The 22,827-nt window shown below is 39.9% G+C and overlaps 1 long non-coding RNA gene across 1 annotated transcript; it reads left to right on the top strand.

Moving 5' to 3' along the window:
• Nucleotides 1-7,800: 7,800 nt before the first annotated feature.
• Nucleotides 7,801-9,370, top strand: LOC121804335. Its single transcript, XR_006051122.1, has 3 exons — nucleotides 7,801-8,037; nucleotides 9,147-9,210; nucleotides 9,332-9,370. It is a non-coding gene; the product is annotated as an uncharacterized LOC121804335 (long non-coding RNA).
• The last annotated feature ends 13,457 nt before the right edge of the window (nucleotides 9,371-22,827 follow it).

The raw sequence follows: 22,827 nt of genomic DNA, 5'->3' as shown, positions 1-22,827 counted from the left end.
GTAACATATGCAGTCTTATACTCCCTTTATCCGCATGATCAAGTGACCGAGCACTTGGGAGTCTAGCGTTGCTCTCGGCCACAGGGGGTTCTCTTTTTGTCCCTAGGGACTTTTTCTCACTGGGTTTTATCTCTAGAAAGTTTTAACGAGGCCCTGCCCCTACCTCCATTGGGGTAACGTGGACGGAAGTAACGAGTACAAGCACACATTCATGGAAGGAATTACCGGAGCATGTTGTGAGGATCCCATCGTGAAGACTTCTACCGATGTGAAGTGTCTATTTTTTATCTTACTCATGTGTTATCATTGTACGATTTCTAGATTGTAATACCGACTCTAAGGGTACGTTCTCCCTTGAGTTACTTCCCCCCCCATCGGCCTACATAGCTTCGGCTTCTAGGCATGTATCCCTCGGGTATGCCCGTGTCCTGCTTGTACTTTACTTTATGTCGTTTTATTCCATTCATTGATTCATCAAAAAAAACAAAGTTCACTTCTTCGGTGACCACACCAATGATGCTGCTTTAATCCTAGTCCTTGAAGTCCTTCTCAACGACATGGGCAGCCAGCTTCTTCCTTTTGCTGTGACTATCCTTGACAAAGTGGCCAGCTTTGCCACATTTGTTGAAGTCACCTTCAAACTTCCTTGCGGGCTGCTTCCCCTTCTCTTTGTCCTTTTCATTTGGATGAGTAGGGCGAGGGCGTTTGTTGGAGGGACCGCCCCACTCCAACAAGTTGGATTTTGCATCAAGTGGGCCATGGCCCTTTGTCTTTTGATCGATTTTGCGCACATCTGCTTCAGTGCGCGGTTTTATGATCAAGTCTTCAAGAGTCATTCTCTTTCGCTTGTACTTGAAGTAGCTCTTGATGTCCTTCCAACTAGGAGGAAGCTTCTCAATGATCATTCAAGTTGTTGTCTGGCAAGACCATCCCTCCAGCCACGAGTTCGTGGATGATCAGTTGAAACTCTTGAACTTGTTCCATGACAGGTCGAGAGTCGACCATTTTGTAGTCCAAGTATTTGGCTACTACAAAATTCTTCGTACCTACACTATCAGTATGGTACTTCTTCTCTAGGTTTTCCCACTTTTATTTATATATGATTACAATGGAGTACACATTGTACAAACTATCATCTAATGCACTTAGAATGAAATTTTATAAAGATAATCTCCTTTTCGCCAAGCTTCATAGTCGGCCATGATCACGATCATTGTCTCTTGATCACTTGGCGCAGGCGGCTCGTTTTCCGTGAGGAAATTAACAATGCCCAAAATTGTTAAGTAAAACGTCTTTTGGTGCCACCTCTTGAAGTCTGATCCTCCAAACTTTGGTGGGTTCACGGTGGGTGGCATCATTCTTGGTGCCATATGTCCCCAGCGTGGTCCATGAAATACCATTTCGTTGCCCCCGAAGGAGCCAACACTTTGGTTGGGCATAGAGTCCCCACCATACATGTTGGGCATAGTGCCCGCCATGTTTGTACCGACACCGAAGGAACCAGCACCCCTGTTGAACTTGAATGCCCCAACACTCAATCCAATAAAATATCCAATGGAATCACTAAAAGTGGAACCAACCGATCCACTAGAGGTGGATCTACCAGTGGGCCCAAAGGGGTTAACAAACTCCCAATGGGTTGTTGTTGAAGATGTAGTGAACACGGGTGGCATTATCGTCGGGATCGACGACGTGTTGACCGATGCCGAAGTGTACATGGTGGAAGGAGTTGCAGTGGCGGTGGTGGCAACATTGATGTTGAATTCAGTCGACATCTCCAAGCATAGGTTTTAGGTTTCGAAAATAAATAATTTCAGTTAAGTCCAAATCCCTTCAAAGGCAAGTTTTATCTCGTCTTGCGATTGTTGGTTTTGGATTACAAGAGATGAACCAAGCGTAATACGTCTCAAAAGAGGGAATACAAAATGCGAACTGAAACGAAATTACAATGACAAAAATGAAACGGTAAACCGTAAAAGTGGAAATAAGCCGAGTCGAGGACGTCCCTTTCCAAAAAATTAGATGCGCCCCAGTAGTGCTCTCGAATTGGCATGTCGTCCCCAATGATAAAACAACTTACGTCTCTGATGAAGCAGCACCACTATCAGCAGAACTCCGGCGAACTGGATGGAGGTAAGGGCAGAGCTTCGATAGAAAGACAATGTAGAAAAGGGAGAGAGCTTATGTTGGTGTCATCCCACTTGGCTCACTACCGTGGAAGCATTGGTGGTCTAAAAAGAGTTAGACTAGCCCCAGGTCAAGCCCAAGCATCGAGTCTAATGCCCAGGCCCAAAGAACAGTCCAAATACCACCCAAAGACCAATTGCCAATTCCAAATATATGGACACGAGCACGTGGCACGTGGCTTGCGGCGGCTGTGGGGCGGTGATGCACTTTTTATTAACACTAAATAAACCTGCAAGTATACAAAGTATATATAGTATAGCTAAAGGTCAGTACCGGATATTGAACACATGGAAAACAATCACAAATTGGCTACATTCTACTATGCTTCTTTCACTATTTGGAAAACCAAAGGATTTTGGAATTTTAAAACTAAAAACAGTTTGAGAGCAAATAAACAACTAGTTGCAAGTAATTAAAGAGGTAAAATTTGAGAGATAAAAGAATTCCAGGGATGTGCGTTCACAGTTATGGTTATACAAATTCCAACTACAATACCCTAGTACAGTTTATACTTCGATAGAACGACTCACATAGGTTTTGCCCATGCGGCACAAGCGTAGATTACTAACACTAGGGTTGTTAATCCTAGATTCGTAACTCCCAAAAGCTCCTTAGACCCTTATAAAGTCCTCACTCTCAATTAATAGTGTCGTTTTTAGGGAAGCTAATTGTAGTGTCTATTAAGTAGACCTAACTCACCAACCTCCTCTCACGATAATGTAGCAAGTTATATTAATTCGTCACAGAATGTATCACTCAAACGTGAAGCATTATCCAACAACTTAGGGAAAAAACGAAATAAAAACAAATCGGATATTAAATAAAAAACAAAATTGTATAACCGAAGTTGTTACTAACACATCCCTAGAATCTTATGGATTTAGTTACACATGATAAAATTATCTAAAAACATAGATTGTAGGGAAAACAAAATGAACATAAGTGCTAAAGAAAATAAAACCCAAAGGTTAAATCCTTTTAGCTCTCTGATGATCTCTTGATTCCCTCTTCAACTTCTTGCACTTTATGCTCTAGAATTAAATGGAAAAAAGAGGATCTATTTTTGATGAAGCTTAAGGGGGTATTTTTAGGCTTGAAAAAGATTTAAACACGGTAAAAGGTTTCCTCCAAGTAATAGGAAATATGGAATTTTCGTGTCTCATAGGTTAAGGAAAAGATTTGCTTAACAAGGTAATAGTTTCTTTCCTTCCTTAAATTCTCTCCAGCATTTGACAGCATTGTGCAGTATTCGTAGAATGGCCATAACTTTCACCACAAACTCCGATTGATATGATCTTGATACCAACGCGAAGCTCTTTCAAATACGGACAAAATGGTATGTAGTACGCCCTTATCGAACTACAGAACCACCAGATATTTGAACTGTGACTGCTGTGCGCGAACAGGTCCAGCGGCCGCTAGCATGGGTCCAGCGACCGCTGGACAGCTCCAAAACTCTCTGGACTCGTTTCCAGTGACCGCTACATAGTGTCTAGCAGACCGCTGGGTTGCGCTTCAGTTCCAGCTTCTAGAATTTTACGTTTTCATGCTCTTTTTCAGCTTTATTTTGCACATTTCTCACAAAACACGTCAAAATAACAAAATGGATAAAATATACAAAATATGGACATGAAATGTGATTTTGACATTAAAAACGGATCAAATAAAGGCCTTAAAATAGTGCAATATCCGAGCGTATCAACTCCCCCAAAACTTACATTTTTGTTTGTCCCCAAACAAAACAATAAAGACACAAAATAGACGCATGGAATGCATAAGGACTAGACGTCATAATTGCCTCAAAGTATGAAAAGATAGACTAAGCATAAATTAACGCAATCAAATCAAACATGGCTTATTAGTGCACTTTCATTACTAACTCGTGGAACACCTGGAAATCATGCGCTTTCATGTTGCAAACTTCCAAAGATGGGAGGTGATTTATCTCTTACTCTCAAAGTGTATAAAGGTAATGTATATAAGCACTCAAATCAAGCATCATGCAAAGCTTACCATAGGCTTGCTCAAAGTTTAATCTGTAACACCCGTACTTTTTAATTACTAAATTAATATATGTCATGAAATAATTAATAAAATTTAAGTCCAAATGTTTATATAAAATGGCTTTGGGCCACAACAAATAAAAGTCTAACCAATAAAGAATTATACAAGTGTGGGCTTTACAACTAATTGAGCCCAACACCATTTAATTAATTTAGAAGCCCAAATCTCTCCAAACAAATGGGAGGAAGCCAATAAACTCTCCTTCTTCTTCTTCTTCTTCTTCTTCTTCTTCTTCTTCTTCTTCTTCTTCTTCCTTCCTTCATGGTCGACGGTGCTTCACCAAGAGACCCTCCAATTTCCACTCCTTCACCTTCCCTCTTCCACCATCAATTCTCCCACCCAAGAGTCACACAAATTATTACTTTAACCCTTCAATCTCTTCCTCACATTACACTACACCAAAGAAAAAAAAAGAGAGAGTGAGAGAGAGACGAAGAGAGAGCCGAGAGAGAGCAAGAGGAGGAAATTCCCACCATTCTTGTCCATCCACCACCAAGTCCAACCATTCTTGAGGTATAATCCCTTTCCCAAAGCATGAAATTTTAGTAGCTAAATTTCATACGTTGATTTCATACATCCACTCTCATAAACAATTCAAACAATTTAACAACAAAGAACTAATCGAACATCGCCGAACTTGATCGAACACGCGAAAGAACTTAACTTTGTGATAAAAACGTATCCTGCGGGTTGAATCGGGGTTGTTCGGAGTGGTTTCGGGGAGGGGGAAGCTGCCAGCAGCGGCGGACAGCCGCACCCCGACAGCTGCCGGCGGCAGCAGCAACAGCCAGACACGGCGGCTGAGAGGCGGCGACATGCAGCAGCAGCAGTGTCACTTGCACCGCAGCGGCGGCATTTCGTCTTCCCGATGAGCAGCAGCAGCAGTCGAGGCGATTCGGCGCAGAATTTCGGTTCAAGAGCAGACCGGGGGTAACGGTGACTGCTCAGTAGCGGCGATGGCTGCTCGGAACAGCGACAACAGCGACGGAGGAACGATGTCGGAGATTTTAGAACTCCAGATTTGGGCGAGGGAGAAGAGAGAAAGAAGAAGATAGAGGGAGGGAGGGAGAGAGAAACGTGGGGTTAAGGAAAAATGGACTTGGGCCTCTTGTGTTTTCTTTGATTGGGCCTTTTTAATTTATTGGGAGGCTATTGTTTTTAAAGTTGGGCCTTTTTAACTATATGGGGCTTATAAATTTAATTGGAAGTAAGAGGTGAGGTAAATAATTAAGTCTTGGGCCGATGATTTAATCGTAAAGAATGATTTAATTTAATCGTGGGAAATTTTAATTAATTTCTGGAATATTTCAAATTATGAATAATTTATCCCAAGTCCGAAATAATATGATTTCGAAGAGAAATAATTGCGATAATTTAATTATGCGCTTAAATAATTTTTGGAAGTTTATTTCGACGTCGTGGAAAAATGCGAGGAGCCAACGGAGGAAAGAATTAGCGCAAGCGGCTGACCGGCGTCACGTGCGACGCCGTGGGCGGCCGCCGAATAATAAAAAATGCACGGAAAACCGAGAAAATGAAATAAAAGACGTTAATTAGAGTGCATGCATTCTAAATATCCTCGTTATTAAGATTGATGGGTACTTTATGTATTTTCCGTGGAGGTGGTTCGCACGGCCGCTAAAGACGGAACGAGAAGCTACTTAAGGAAAACTCTAAGCTTTTGTGGTGGGCTCTATTACTTAAACTCTTTTATTGCAATGATATGTAAATGGAGAGATAAGGGTGGTTTAAATGTTATGTCATGTCGTATTTTATGTTTTGAATTGCCTATCTGATTGTCTACTAGGATAATGTCCTACTAGACTTTGATGGTTACCGAATTCGGTTCTGACTAGGGAGTGAGTCCCTACTCAGACTAGTGCACTAATGGGGATCGTGAGCCGTCCTTTGTGGTCGGCCGGTCCAGTGATCGAGTTTGTAGCCACATTCTCGCTTCACATGATGGTTCAGATATGGTACACGATGGGGGATGATGATGATGATGGGCTGTACAGCCATGTTTTACGATGGAAATGATTTTAGTGTTTCTCGGTATTTTTTTAAAAGTAAAACCCGAGTTTCACTCAACGGTGGCTTGGCATAACTTTATTGATGAAATGTATTTTGGGCATGAGTTCACTGAGTGCATCAAGTACTCAGCCCCTGCATTTGTTTTCCCTATATGCATATTGAGCGTGGACGGGAGACGAAGGATGTTGAGCATTGGACCGAGACCATATTCAATAAACGTTCCGGTTGCTATTGTGTCTTCATACATAGTAGTATCCAACTCTCAAATGCTTCCGCTATGCCAAGTTTTAAAACTCTGATGTTTCTGTATTCTGTTGGACTATTTTCATATGAACTTGATACTTCGTGATTTCAACTATTAGCTGGTAATAAAGTTTCACCTTTTGATCTACATGTCGTACCCCTTGATTGTTTTCCCCTTTCTTCCCCGCTTCTTTATCCCTCCCCTAGTCGCGATCAACCGTGTTTTCTATCCTTAGAAAATGCGGTCGTGACAGAATGGTATCAGAGCAATTTTTCTTTCCGCTCTGGACCGATAGTCTTTTATTCAATCTAGTCTAGACTCATTTCGCTAGACTAAAAGATTATTCATTGAAGGCTCAACATTCCGTCTCGCCGCACTCAACAAAAGAGAAGGTAAAATGTTTTGAAATGAGAAATGTTTTTGCAATTGATGTTGGACGTGATAATGAATGGAGCATGATTGATAATATTACGAGATGTAGACTTCAAAGGCCTTAGATGTAGGCTAATCGTATACACGTAGACTATACTTTCTTTTAAGGCAATATATTTATCGATGGAATGAATGAGGCTTGAAAAAGAGCGAATTCCAGGGGATGATGAGACGACGAGACAATAGCGACCCTGTGAAGCACGACTTGTTCTATTTCAAGAGATTGACGAGATTGCAAGTTACTACGTTTCTTCATGACAGGGCGAAATGCTCGAAAGAAAATAACGCACGAAACATCTATCCTTAGATGATAACTTTAAAAGAAAGAATCATTTGGGTGAATGCAGAATTGAGACTAGGATGTGCTACAAATGTGGTGGAGTTGAACACTTTGCCAAAGAGTGCCCGAGCAACGACAATCCTGGTTATGAGGAGGCTACATGAGAACTCGAGGAAAAAAATGAAGGAGAAGTACTCGGAGTTGTTCGTTAGAAATGAGCAAATTTCAGGACGAAATTTCTGTTAAGGTGGATAGAATGTAACACCCGTACTTTTTATGTACTAAATTAATAAATGTCATGAAATAATTAATAAAAGTCCAAATGTTTATATAAAATGGCTTTCAGCCACAACAATTAAAAGTCTAACCAATAAAGAATTATACAAGTGTGGGCCTTACAACTAATTGAGCCCAACACCATTTAATTAATTTAGAAGCCCAAATCTCTCCAAACAAATGGGAGCAATCCAATAAACTCTCCTTCTTCTTCTTCTTCTTCTTCTTCTTCTTCTTCTTCTTCTTCTTCTTCTTCTTCCTCCTTCCTTCATGGTCGACGGTTCTTCACCAAGAGACCCTCCAATTTCCACTCCTTCACCTTTCCTCTTCCACCATCAATTCTCCCACCCAAGAGTCACACAAATTATTACTTTAGCCCTTCAATCTCTTCCTCACATTACACTACACCAAAGAAAAAAAAAAAAGAGAGTGAGAGAGAGACGAAGAGAGAGCCGAGAGAGAGCAAGAGGAGGAAATTCCCACCATTCTTGTCCATCCACCACCAAGTCCAACCATTCTTGAGGTATAATCCCTTTCCCAAAGCATGAAATTTTAGTAGCTAAATTTCATACGTTAATTTCATACATCCACTCTCATAAACAATTCAAACAATTTAACAACAAAGAACTAATCGAACATCGCCGTACTTGATCGAACACGCGAAAGAACTTAACTTTGTGATAAAAACGTATCCTGCGGGTTGAATCGGGGTTGTTCGGAGTGGTTTCGGGGAGGGGGAAGCTGCCAGCAGCGGCGGACAGCCGCACCCCGACGGCTGCCGGCGGCAGCAGCAACAGCCAGACACGGCGGCTGAGAGGCGGCGACATGCAGCAGCAGCAGTGTCACTTGCACCGCAGCGGCGGCATTTCGTCTTCCCGATGAGCAGCAGCAGCAGTCGAGGCGATTCGGCGCAGAATTTCGGTTCAAGAGCAGACCGGGGGTAGCGGTGACTGCTCAGTAGCGGCGATGGCTGCTCGGAACAGCGACAACAGCGACAGAGGAACGATGTCGGAGATTTTAGAACTCCAGATTTGGGCGAGGGAGAAGAGAGAAAGAAGAAGATAGAGGGAGGGAGGGAGAGAGAAGCGTGGGGTTAAGGAAAAATGGACTTGGGCCTCTTGTGTTTTCTTTGATTGGGCCTTTTTAATTTATTGGGAGGCTATTGTTTTTAAAGTTGAGCCTTTTTAACTATATGGGGCTTATAAATTTAATTGGAAGTAAGAGGTGAGGTAAATAATTAAGTCTTGGGCCGATGATTTAATCGTAAAGAATGATTTAATTTAATCGTGGGAAATTTTAATTAATTTCTGAAATATTTCAAATTATGAATAATTTATCCCAAGTCCGAAATAATATGATTTCGAAGAGAAATAATTGCTATAATTTAATTATGCGCTTAAAAAATTATTAGAAGTTTATTTCGACGTCGTGGAAAAATGCGAGGAGCCAACGGAGGAAAGAATTGGCGTAAGCGGCTGACCGGCGTCGCACGCGACTCCTGGGACGGCCGCCGAATAATAAAAAATGCACGAAAAACCGAGAAAATGAAATAAAAGACGCTAATTAGAGTGCATGCATTCTAAATATCCTCGTTATTAAGATTGATGGGTACTTTATGTATTTTCTGAAAAGATGGTTCGCACGGCCGCTAAAGACGGAACGAGAAGCTACTTAAGGAAAACTCTAAGCTTTTGAGGTGGACTCTATTACTTAAACTCTTTTATTGCAATGATATGTAAATGGAGAGATAAGGGTGGTTTAAATGTTATGTCATGTCGTATTTTATGTTTTGAATTGCCTATCTGATTGTCTACTAGGATAATGTCCTACTAGACCTTGATGGTTAACGAATTCGGGTCTGACTAGGGAGTGAGTCCCTACTCAGACTAGTGCACTAATGGGGATCGTGAGCCGTCCTTTGTGGTCGGCCGGTCCAGTGATCGAGTTTGTGGCCACATTCTCGCTTCACATGATGGTTCAGATATGGTACACGATGGGGGATGATGATGATGATGGGCTGTACAACCATGTTTTACGATGGAAATGATTTTAGTGTTTCTCGGTATTTTTTTTTAAGTAAAACCCGAGTTTCACTCAACGGTGGCTTGACATAACTTTATTGATGAAATGTATTTTGGGCCTGAGTTCACTGAGTGCATCAAGTACTCAGCCCCTGCATATGTTTTCCCTATATGCATATTGAGCGTGGACGGGAGACGAAGGATGTTGAGCATTGGACCGAGACCATATTCAATAAACGTTCCGGTTGCTATTGTGTCTTCATACATAGTAGTATCCAACTCTCAAATGCTTCCGCTATGCCAAGTTTTAAAACTCTGATGTTTCTGTATTCTGTTGGACTATTTTCATATGAACTTGATACTTCGTGATTTCAACTATTAGCTGGTAATAAAGTTTCACCTTTTGATCTACATGTCGTACCCCTTGATTGTTTTCCCCTTTCTTCCCCGCTTCTTTATCCATCCCCTAGTCACGATCAACCGTGTTTTCTATCCTTAGAAAATGCGGTCGTGACATAATCCCTCCTCTACTAGATGTGATTAAGCATCAACAATCCGAAAGGTCTTTATTTTTTGTTGTAATGTAGGCTCTTTGGTAGGTGAGGAATATTTGGCTAAAAAGTGACTCAAAATAAAAAATATCCCAAGTAGAGTTAAAATGATTCCACTTTTCTAAACACCTAAGACACTTCTAACACTTTATTTTTCCTTCAACTCACTTTTCTAGCCTTTTATTTTTCTTTCTTTTCTTCACAACCTTTCTTTCTTTTTTTCTTTTCTTTTCTTTTTCTTTTTCATAAGCATAAGATAAGCATCCTTTCTGGATCAAACACACATTTTTAATTTTTACTATTTCACAACTTGCACTTTTCTATATTAAGCACACTACTTTTTATACTTTCCTCCTTATCTCTCTAATTCCTTTACAAAAGATATTAAAAACTATACTAACCCAAGGAATTGTCCCCATTGATTTGGCTTCCAAAGAATAGGCCTAAAGGCTTAAAATTGGCTCCAAGGGGATAAAGAATTTTTGAAAAGGGTCGAAAATTTTGGATTTAAATGTAGCTATGAATGGATGGCCTAACATCCTCCTAAATCAACTTAAACACTATGTAAACTTAGGCAGACGATGAGCAAGTTCTAGAAACATATACATGAATGCAGATAAATCATACATGAAAGAAATTAAGGCTCAAATTTCACAAGGAATAAACATGATTCAAGACGAACAAGCAATTCACTAAGTATGCACCTTTTTACCAAACCATCAAATTAAAACGCCAAGTCATACTTAATCAAAGATGAAAAGAACATCATATCATTTGCAACTCGGTCTAATGTGTCCCTATACATGCGTGTTTCTATGTTCTTCATGCTATGTTTATGACATGGATTCACCTTCGAGATTTTAAAAACAAAACAAAAATAAAAATAAAAACAAACCTAAACTCACGGTCCACCACTTCATCCCCCCAAACTTATTTACAACAAAGTGTAATATAAGTTTGTAGAGTTGGTAGGGATGTGAGGAAATTAAGAAATTTTTGCGTTGAGGTTGGACGGTCAGAAAAATTCAAAAAAATTTGGCTGGAGTGCGGTGAATGGCCAGTGGACCGCTGGAGGTGTGCAGCGGTCACTAGGTAGGGGTTAGAACTGTTCCAGTGCGTTCCCAGTGAGTCGTTGCGCAAGCGACAACGGTCACTGGGAAGAGTCCAAAACCTGCGAAAAATTCAATAAATACAACAAACGATAATTAAACATAAAAACATTGCAAAACTGAAAATAAATGGTTGGATTGCCTCCCAACAAGCGCTTATTTTTTGTCTTTAGCTTGACGTTCTTTGAAGTTCATGAGTTATCCCCCATCGTCGGAATTCCTTTGGGATTGCCTTTGTACCAACACTCTTAGTCTCTCTCACCGCGAATGGTACAAACTTGTTGAGAACTTTCTTCCACCATTTGTACTTCTCGTTCGAGGTTTTGATCACATAGACCTCAGAGTCGACTAGATGATGTGGCTTCTTCTTCTTCTTCTTCTTCTTCTTCTTCTTCTTCTTCTTCTTGGTTCGTTCCTACAAAGGAGGCTTATCATGCTTAGGCTTGCCCTTTTTGGGAGCTTGAGGTAAAGGGTTAACCATAAAAATAGAAGGTTGAGAAAGATCCTCCCCTTCTAATGGCCTAAAAGGCTTGGACTTGTCCCACGTCATGACCACCTTGCATTCATGCTCCAACTTGACTCTTTGCGCCCCTTCATACTTGAGCATTTCACTTTCGATTCGGTAGGTGGACTTACTGTAGTTGTCACTAATTGTAATCTCGCCCCTACCTACATCAATGAGAGCTTTGCAAGTGGCTAGAAAATCTCTGCACAAGATTAGAGGTACATTTTTGTCTACTTTCATGTCAAGTATAATAAAATCGGCAGGGAAAATAAAATCATCAAACTTTACCAAGATATCTTCAATCATTCTCACTGTTTTGCTCGCTGAGTTGTCGGCCAACCTTATGATCACATCCGACGTCTTGAGTGGTTCGATGTTTAGCTTCTCATAGTACTTTAGTGCCATGATGTTGACGCTTGCTCCTAAGTCGCAAAGGGCTTTGTCCGCCTTGCCATTCCCAATAGAGCACCAAACGATGACCTGAGCGAAATCTCTTTGCTTCACGACCTTCTCCTTTTGAATGATCTCGCTGCAATGAAAAGGCAACTTGAGGTCGGCCTTTGTGAGCCTTTTCTTCTTCATCACAGTCTCCCTTAGTAGCCTAGCATATCTAGGAATTTCCTGCAATGAGTCGGGATGTTACTATGAAATTTATAGAACATATTCATGAAACGTCGAAATTGTTTTTCTAGCTTGAATTTTTTTTTGGGTTGTAAAGGCAGGATGATTCCATTGTGTCGCACAAGCCGATCAGGCGCTGTCTCTTTCTCGGCGGCCCGCTGAGTTGCGCATTCTACTTGGTTTTCGTGCTCGAGGTACTGGCTTCGGACAGTGAATTCTTTACCTCCCAATTCTGATTTATATTAGCAAACTTGGCAGCGGCCTTAGCTTTATCCTCTTCCGCCTTCTTTTGAACTTGATCCATTTGCATCTTAATGATAGACACACTGGTGGCAACAGTGTTTAATCCAATTTCGAGCTTGTTCAGTCTTTCCTCTACAATTCCAATCTTGGCTTCATTGTTCTTTCTATCCTCAAGCAGTACCTCTATGATCTTTTGGATGCCAATCTAATATTGTTCCAATGCATGTTGGAAAGGTATCCAAGTAATTGTTGTTTCAATGCATGTTGGAAAGGAGAGTACTGAGGTATGTTTTAAGGTTGAGTACTGAGGTATGTTTTAAGGTTGTCCCAAACGAGGTAAGGTTATAAGTTCTGTAATCTTCAAAAATGGATTTCTTGTATGAAGACCAAGAGATGAACTACAAGCCTAATAACATGATAACTCTCAAGATAAAGAGGGAGATATCGGATTTTCCACATTACCAAAGAGTCATACCATTAGAAACTTTTGCACTAATAAAATCAACTTCAGTACCTAAGATTGTAAGAACCATGTCGTAGTGGGAGCGTTTCTTGGAACATAACAAGTTCATGGGTCTAAGAGTGTCGTAAGACTCGGTCTTAGATTAACTTGAACATAATCCCATTAACTACAATGTAGCATTAGTTCATTTGGATATTCATCCTTAAAAAGGTGATAGATTCCAAACTACAATCTAAGATAGACAACATGTTTTACAAGACTTGCAATACTACCTACAGGCTATGTCAGTCAGTGGGAGCTAGTATATTTGCAAGTGTCAATGTGAATCTCAAATGGCTAGAGAATGACAATGGGTTATGCCCAAAGAGAAACATCATCTTCTAGTCTGTCGTTGCAAGTGTAAATGTGGATCTCAAATGGACTGGAACTACCTCTCTTGCAAGTTTTACTTTTTCAGCCTTTGCCCGAGCTCTTTCGGCTCGGACCTCTTCCCCCTCTTTTCGGAGGGCAATGATAAGATCGCGGTTGGTAGGTTCTCCCATCTTGTTTACACCACAACTTGTTTCCAAAAAACGTTCAAGTATGCACAACCTGTGGAAACTAAAAAAAGAAAAAAAAAATAAAAAAAAAAATTGAAAGTAATTAAATCCAAAGTAGTAAAATAGTCTGTTTGAAGATATCAACCACAAAGTGAATGTATTCCCCGGCAACGGCGCCAAAAACTTGATGCACTTTTTATTAGCACTAAAAAACCTGCACGTATACAGAGTATATATAGTATAGCTAAAGGTCAGTACCGGATATCGAACACAGGGAAAACAATCACAAATTGACTACCTTCTACTAAGCTTCTTTCACTATTTGGAAAACCAAAGGATTTTCAAATTTTAAAACTAAAAACAGTTTAAAAGCAAATAAACAACTAATTGCAAGTAATTAAAGAGGTCAAATTTGAGAGATAAGAGAATTCCAGGGATGTGCGTTCACACTTATGGTTATACAAATTCCAAACACAATGCCCTAGCACATTCAATAGAACGAGTCAAATAAGTTTTGCCCATGCGGCACAAGCGTAGATTACTAACACTAGGGTTGTCAATCCTAGATCCGTAACTCCCAAAATATCCTAAGACCCTTATAAATAGAGGTGCTTAACGGTTCTCCGGTTCTCGGTTAATCGGAATCGGAACCGGATTTTTCAGTTCCGGTTCTGGTACCGGTTCCAACTTTTTAAATAAAACCGGTTCCGGTTCGGAATCGTACCAGATGCGGTTCCTAATCGGGAACCAGATTATAATTCAATTTTATTTTTTAATAATTTAATGTACTAATAAATCAATGTAATTGAATTAATTTTGAATTAAAGTAAACTAATTTGAAATATTGAATGATTTTTATATTTAAACAGTGTTAGAGCTCTGTTTTCTGAAGTATTTAAAACGTTTAAACCGTGATACTTTGAATCTACAATTATTTCCCCCAATCCATTTTTTATGAACTAACTACAATGAGTAGGACATCATAAGTTTGTTTTAATTTCCAAAAGAACTTATACAAAAACAATATCATTTCATATGATAGAAATTTTACTTTATAACAAATTTATGTATCAATTCATTTAACATACGATTTTAACCTGTTTGTCAATAATTTATTATATGTTCCGTTATAAACCAAACAGTCACAACAAGATCAATTAATATTGGAAATTTCAACGAATATTTGTTTAGCCAAAAAAGGGAAAATGGAATTCAATTTTAAAACTCATTTTTAAAAAAGTTTGCTATAGGTTAGAACTCCTATTTTTGTATTAAAAATTTGCTAACATAAACTAGTCCGACCTACTACACTTGACATCAATCTTATCCATATATGAATATTATTGTATTGTTGGTTTGTATTTTTTGTGTATTTATTTGAATTTTTAGTTATTATTTGTTATATTTCTAGATGTTGGATTATTATTTTTTTAGTATTAAACTATTTAAAATTATAAATAGCGGATTAAAATTACACATCAATTCCGGTTCGAAACCGGAATCGATCGGTTCTTAACCGGCCGGTTCCAAACCAGAACCGATCGGTTCCGATTCTAGGATTTAGGAAAATTTAAAACCGGTCAACCGGTCTGGTAAGAACCGGAACCGGCCGAATAAGCAGACCTACTTATAAAGTTCTCACTCTCAATTAACAGTGTCGTTTTAACAGAAGTTAGGAGGTTGGACCTAACTCGCCAACCTCCTCTCATGATTATGTAGCAAGTTATATTAATTCATCACAGAATGTGTCATTCAAACGTGAAGCATTATCCAACAACTTAGGGAAGAAACGAAGTAAAAACAAAACGGATATTAAATAGAAAACGGAATTGTATAACCAAAGTCGTTACTAACACATCCCTAGAATCCTATGAATTTAGTTACACATGATAGAATAATCTAAAAGCATGGATTGTAGGGAAAACAAAATGAACATAAGTGCTAAAGTAAATAAAACCCAAAGGTCGAATCCTTGTAGATCTTTGATGATCTCTTGATTCTTTTTTCAACCTCTTGCAAAATGAAGAACTCTCAAATTTATGCTCTAGAATTAAATGGCAAAAAGAGGATCTATTTTTGATGGAGCTTGAGGAAGTATTTATAGGCTTGAAAAAGGTTTAAACATGGTAAAAGGTATCCTCCAACTAATAGGAAGGATGGAATTTTCGTGCCCCATAGGCTAAGAAAAAGATTTGGCTTAACAAAGTAATAGTTTTTTTCCTTCCTTAAATTCCCGCCAATACTTGACAGCATTGCGCAGTCTTCGTAGAATGGTCATAACTTTCACCAAAAAACTCCGATTGATATGATCATGGTACCAACGTGAAGCTCTTTCAAATACGAAGAGAATGGTATATGGTACGCCCTTATCGGACTACAGAATCGCCAGAAATTTGAACTGTGACTATTGTGCGCGAACAGGTCCAGCGGCCCCTGGCATGGGTCCAGCGACCGCTGGACAGCTCCGAACTCTCTAGACTCATTTCCAGCGACCGCTACATTGTGTCCACTGGACCGCTGGGTTGCGCTTCAGTTCCAGCTTCCAGAATTTGACGTTTTCATGCCATTTTTCAGCTCTATTTTGCACATTTCTCACAAAACACGTCAAAATACCAAAATGAATAAAATATACAAAATATGGACATGAAATGTGATTTTGACATTAAAAACGGACCAAATAAAGACCTTAAAATAGTGCAAAATCCGAGCGTATCAGGCGGGCAGCTGTGGCGCGCTCGTTTGCGCATGTGGACTCTACAGCCCATTTTAGTCTACTATAATTTTATATGTAATAAATCTTCTTATTAGATACTACTCCCTCCGTCCCCAAAGAGTATGAACTTTGGGTTCGGCACGAGTTTTAATAAATAAGGAGAAAAGTAAGAGAGAGAGAGAGAGAAAGGGTAGTGGAAATAACGTTAGTGGAGAATGGGGTCTACATTATTGTAATGGTATAACTGTTAATAGTAATGGTATAAGTTATAAATAAAATGATGTGTAGGAGTAGTATGTTATTTGAATTTTTCAAAATTAGAAAGTTCATACTCTTTGGAGATGGATGGAGTAGTTTAATAAGGTTGTTACTTCTAGTGTGGGGTAATTAACTGTCTTAATCGCATGGCTTCTCTCATAGCTCTTTTAATTAGCTCGCAATTTTTACCAACTTTAATCCATTATTTTTCACTCACCGGGAATCGGATATGAGAAAATGAATATACCACGATCATCTACTCTGAACGTAGATCAATGCTATATCATTTAATTTTATAAATAATATGTCTCGTTAAATTAATTCTTGGTCAAAACCCTTTGATCGGGCACATGATTCTAACAGTAGAAGGAGTGGAAGCAGCCTTCACAATAAAAGAAAGCATTCTCGGCGAGTGGAGAGGCCTGGCTGTGGCACCGGGAATTTGTGAAGAGTGCTTAGCGGAGGAGGAGATAGATGAAGAAGAGACCAATGCTTGTGTAGCCATTTTTGGGGTTTAGATAATTGATAAAGAAACACCAACAACAAGCAAAGACAATTTAGTATAACAAACACAAGCATCACAAACTTCAAATTATGACCACCAAGATTTTTGTGAGCCATACAAGATGTGGTTGCTATAGCCAGCACATCAGTTGTGATTTTGGAATCAAATGGGAGAGTCACAATTGTTTTGGGGTTTTGATAGTAGTTATGGAGTACTTGGCTTACACCGTCAATTTTTTTTATCATAGTATATTTTTAGTACGAGTACGTCTGATGAGTTAGTATGCCACATGATACGATCACGGCCCCGTTGAAGGCCTTAGGTAGTCCGATGACCCGTTCGATGTCCAAGAAGATGCTCGAGGGCATGTTCTTTTTTGTCAAGAGGTTTTAGATCAAAGAGGAAGCAAGGATGAGGCTCGAGAATGGATTCTAAGGATGGATGATGTCGAAGCTCAAGACGGGGCGAGAGGCAGGGGCTTGGAGTGGGCCGCTCGGGAGTTCCGCGAAGCAGCTGGAACCAAGGAGTTTGGAGCAGACCGCTTGAGGATGCGTGAGTGAGGACCGAGAGACAGAAAGTCTAAGCGAACCTCTCATCTCCCACGCCAAGTCCAAGCAGCCCGCTTCATGGAGTCCGAGACTTAATGGATTTTTCCAATTTTGTTATGTTTTACGACTTCAAAAGTGATCCTAAATATATGGTCGAAATATGAAGTTGGTCCAAAACATTCATTTTTTGAAAATCGACTCTTAAACAAATGAAATTGTCGTCGAAGTGGTCCTTTTTTTGAACAGTTCCATAAAAAACAGACGGTCAACACCCGATTAGTGATATTATAACCCCAATTACTGTACTAATACATAGTTAATTAAAATCAAATAAAATAAAAAAAAATCCAAAATAGACTTTATTTTTGTGCCGCTTTTACCCTTTCCGCCCCGCCACCGTCCTTCCCCTCATCTCCTCCTCCGTTCGTCGTGCCCTCGACCAGCTCCGCAACAACCTCCCTGACCTCCTTCCGCTGCATCATCTACCTTGACTCCGACCTCATCGTCGTCGACGACATCGCCAAGCTCTGGTAAATCAACCTAGATTCCTACGTTCTCGGCGCCCCGGAATACAACCACGCCAACTTCAGCCACCACTGGATGAGGATCCAGAAGTGCTACAGAATCTACAAGCTTGGATCTCTCCCGTCGTTAGTCCTCATGTTCGCCAGAAGCGTCACCCTCTGCCGGGACATCCACCCTAGTCCAGTAAACTTGTTGCACTAGAGCGAAAAGGGGTTAGGGTTTAGTGGCGCCGCTGTGGGAGGGGTGGTAGAAATTGCATTGCCATTGCTCGAATGATGTGGTTGGACTGGATCAGGACACTTGAAATTAATACTCTCTCCGTCCAATAAAAATATATGCACTTTCCATTTTCATCTGTCCCATAAAAATATGAGCATTCTCATTTATGGGAATCCCAATTTATTACTCTTATACATCAAGTTATTTTAACTACCCTTCACCCCATCTCTCTTACTTTACCAATTTTTGTCTTAATTCTCATACCATATCATATGCCCATATTTTTATGGGATGGAAGGAGTAAGGCATTGTTATTTCCAATTTTGGGAAGAAGGAATGAGAGGAGAGAGATGGGAGAGAAGAAGAGAGAGAAATTCTATTTTGGAATTTTTTATTTTATTTATTTCAATTAATTATGTATAAGTATACTAATTAGATCAAAATATCACTAATCGGGCGACGACCGTTAGCTTTTAACGAAACCGTCAAAAATAGGATCACTCCAACGGCGCTTTAATTTGTTTAGAAGTCGATTATCAAAAAATGAATATTTTAGATCAATTTCGTATTTTGGCTACATGTTTAGGACCAATTTTTACCTTTATTCTTTTTTCTACTACAGTTACTGAAGGGGTTGGCAGCGGAGGCGTGCATAAAAACCGATCACATGAATTTGATCTCTTTAGCTGATTATTTAGACAAATTCTATTCGCGTAATTTTCTCACGTATTATGCTCATAACTTGAATTATAATCATGCATTAGATCAAACAATCCCTAAAACATGCATACTACGGAGTTAGCCAATTTACCTCGTTGATTCACTTAAGAATAGAAGATGGCTTGCGTCTTCTCCACGTAATGATCTTCAGAACTCGACCTCAGATCTTCTGACTGGTGTCCCGGACTATAGACTGATATTTGTGAGGGCGAATCTCACCAGTGTACTAGGACTTAAATAACGAAGACAAAAATCTGTTCACGGAAGGAGAAGAATTTCGATCCTCTCTCAAATCTGAGGTGGACGAAATTTTGTTATGAAAAAAGTGTGTTTCCTGTCTCCTTTATTCTCCTATTTATATTAAGTCACATATTGGGCCCAGTCAGGGATCTAAGGAAGAATTTGGACATGGCCTCACCCAATTAGCTTTTTACTAATTAAATTGAACCCACAATTTAATACAAGCTCATATTGGAATATTACAAGCAGCCACTACAGAAGTAATATTGCACTGCCTTTCCAAATCCGAAATTACAAGTATTACGGGTTTCCTTTTATTTGTTTAATTCATATCCCGCTCTTAGTATAGAAACATCCATTGATTAATGTCTGCTATGGACTTAATTAATTAACATATTTTAATTTCCAATAGTGGACTTAGCAAGAAACTCTTATTTATTATTCATAGAGTAATTAAACTCCAACAAGCTAGGTTCCGAATAATAAAACCTTGTTTCGAGCTCCTCTTGTGGATGTTATCAAACGAGACTCTCCTCGCGCACGATTCAATATAATAGCAATCCTAGCACCGCCAGATAATGATCACCACTACCCAATATACCTGGATCGTTGGGTGACGAAAAACCCGCAACTTTGGTAAGTCAAAGTAGTAGATACTCAATATCATATGCTCAATGCTAACGTACATTGATTAAGAAATTAATTATCAAGACCTCGTCTTTCAGTAGATAGCATAAAGACTTGTCTTGTTGTTAGATCCATTCAGTGTTACACCACACCAACATCATCATATTTCAATAAAGCTTAGAAATAATCAGACTAACATTGCAACCTTTCACGATAGGCATCACCGTTTAGTGTGACAATTCTGGTGTTGTGGCAAATTCGAAAGAACCAAGAGCTCATAAAGCGAGCAAACACATAGAGCAGAAGTATCATATCATCAGGGATATAGTGCAGAGAGGAGACATAGAAGTGGTCAAGATTGCGTCAGAGAACAACCTGGCAGATCCTTTTGACAGAAGTTAGCTCTTCAAGAGCCACTTCATTGCTGGGTTTATGATTCATTACATAGTCTTCCTCTAAGAATGTGGCATGAGTGCTCACAACAACTTTCTTATCTCGGAGACTAAAGAATTCATGACCTTTCGTCCCTTTGGAGTACCCTATAAACATACATACCTTTGTCCTAGATCCTAGCTTAGTTGGATCATTTTCCAACATATGAGCCGGGCAACCCCAAATCTTGAGATGTGCTAGATTGGGCTTGCGCCCCGTCCACAACTCATAAGGAGTAGTAGGTACGGATTTTGACGGTAAATTTTCTAATATATGGCTTGCCGATAACAAGGCATATCCCCAAAACAAAGTAGGTAGACGTGCATAACTTATCATCAATCGGACCATGTTTAATAAGGTCATGTTCCATCTTTCAGCCACGCCGTTCTGCTGGGGCGTGTCCGACGCAGTCAGTTGGGATTGAATTCCCGACTCCGATAAGTAGTCCAAAAACTCAGCACTGAGGTACTCACCTCCACGATCAGATCGCAGGCATTTGATACTCTTACCATGATACTTCTCCACTTGAGCCTTAAAGTCCTTGAACTTGTTAAAAGACTCTGACGTGTGGGTCATCAAATAGACGTATCCAATTTTCGAGAAGTCATCAATGAAAGTGATGAAATATCGAAAACCACCTCTTGCTTCAGTAGACATTGGTCCACATACATCGGAATGAACGAGCTCAAGTACTTCCTTGGCCCTATTGCCCTTAGCCTGAAAAGGCCTCTTGGTCATCTTGCCTTCTAAGCATGACTCACACTTATGAAAAGGTTCCTCCTTTAGACCTTTAATAAGATCTTTTTGAACAAGAGAATGGATCCTCCTTTCATTGGCATGACCAAGTCTAAGGTGCCATAAGTACGTTTCGTTCATTGAACTTGAAGGTTCTTTTCGTTTCTTTGAAATTTTCGATGTTGTATTGAGTTCTGATTTGCGATTATTAAACTGTGTAGATGTGATTGTGTACAGATCGTTTTCCTTGATACCACGACAGATATAAGAGCCATCTTTCTTAATAACGCAGTTGTCATTAAAAGAAATTGAATATCCATCAAAAACTAATTTAGAAACTGAAATTAAATTTCTTCTAAAAGAATGTATCAACAAAACACTCTTCAAAATCAAAAATTTATCACTACTAAAATGCAAATAAACGTCTCCCACTGCAACGGCCGCCACTTTTGTAGCGTCGTCCAGCTGGACTTCGATCTCATGATCACGCAACCGTCTTGTCACCTGCATTAAGTCAGGATCAAAACAAATATGATTAGTAGCTCCTGTGTAAATAACCCAAGTGCAAGTAGACTTCGAAGCCAAACATGACTCGACTACTAAAGCTTGGTGTATACTTGTAGCCTTGCCCTTTTTAGGGCTGTCTAGCTTCCAATGCCCCATTTCACCACACTTGAAACACTTCCCCGTGAGCTTCTTGTTTGCCCTCTTATTTCCCTTAGCCACTTTGCCCGATTCTGAGTTCGGTGCCTGCCTTTTTCCTTTGCTAGGCTTGAAGCCAGAGGAACGAGGTGCCGAAGTCATCATGGCCGCCTTAGCCTGGACCATAAGGTCCTCTGCCGACTGAAGTTCAGTCAACAGCTCTGCCAAGGTGTAGTTCCTTTTGTTCTTCTCGAAGTTGAGTTTGAACTGTTGGAAGCTAGGGGGAAGACTCTGAAGGATGATTGTCACCTGGGACTCGAGATCGATCGTCCCTCCCAAGACCTCAATCTGGTTGAGGTGGCCCATCATCTCGAGGACATGGTCCCTCACAGACGTGCCTTCCTTCATAGTCTTCGGCATGATACTCTGAAAGGCTTGTGACTTAGCCGTTCGATTCTGAGTACCAAAAAGATTCATGAGATTCTGCATGATCTCGGCGGCAGTTTCCATGGCTGAATGCTGATGCTTGAGCACTGATAACATAGATGCCAACATATAGCAATTAGCCATCTCATTCGTCTTATGCCACCGTCTATGTGCATCTCTGACTCCTGCCGCTGCGTTGGCCGGCGGCACTGGAGGTCGCGGGGTTGTGAGTACGAAATTGTACTCTTCTGCTGTAAGAGCGATGTCCAAGTTTTGCTTCCATTCTATATAATTTTGGCCCTCGAGTTTGTTTTCTTTAAGAATTGCAGAAAGAGGATTGAATGATATATTGACAATTTGAATTGCACTGCAAAACAGAGTATTTACCATTTGTCCTAAACTTATGTAAGAAGTTTGATTAGATTAACCATAAAACTTTTCAAAATCTTACAACTGCAAAATTAAAATTTTGTATCCTCCAGAGGAGGTCAATACGCATTAAAATCTTACAATTTCACTGGTCACAATCATCAACGAATAGTCCAGAGACCACAGAGTGGCATGGCCGTCTAATGTTGCCTAAGCAAGAACACCGAATTTAGCATTACAGAGTCTCATTCCTACAACACACTCCCATAACAATGTTCATGTGCTGCTAAGAAGATCAAGTT

Source organism: Salvia splendens, chromosome 1 (assembly GCF_004379255.2).
Source record: "Salvia splendens isolate huo1 chromosome 1, SspV2, whole genome shotgun sequence".
NCBI lineage: Eukaryota > Viridiplantae > Streptophyta > Magnoliopsida > Lamiales > Lamiaceae > Salvia > Salvia splendens.
Note: the sequence above shows the minus strand (reverse complement) of the source record. Positions and strands in the feature narration are given on the sequence as shown.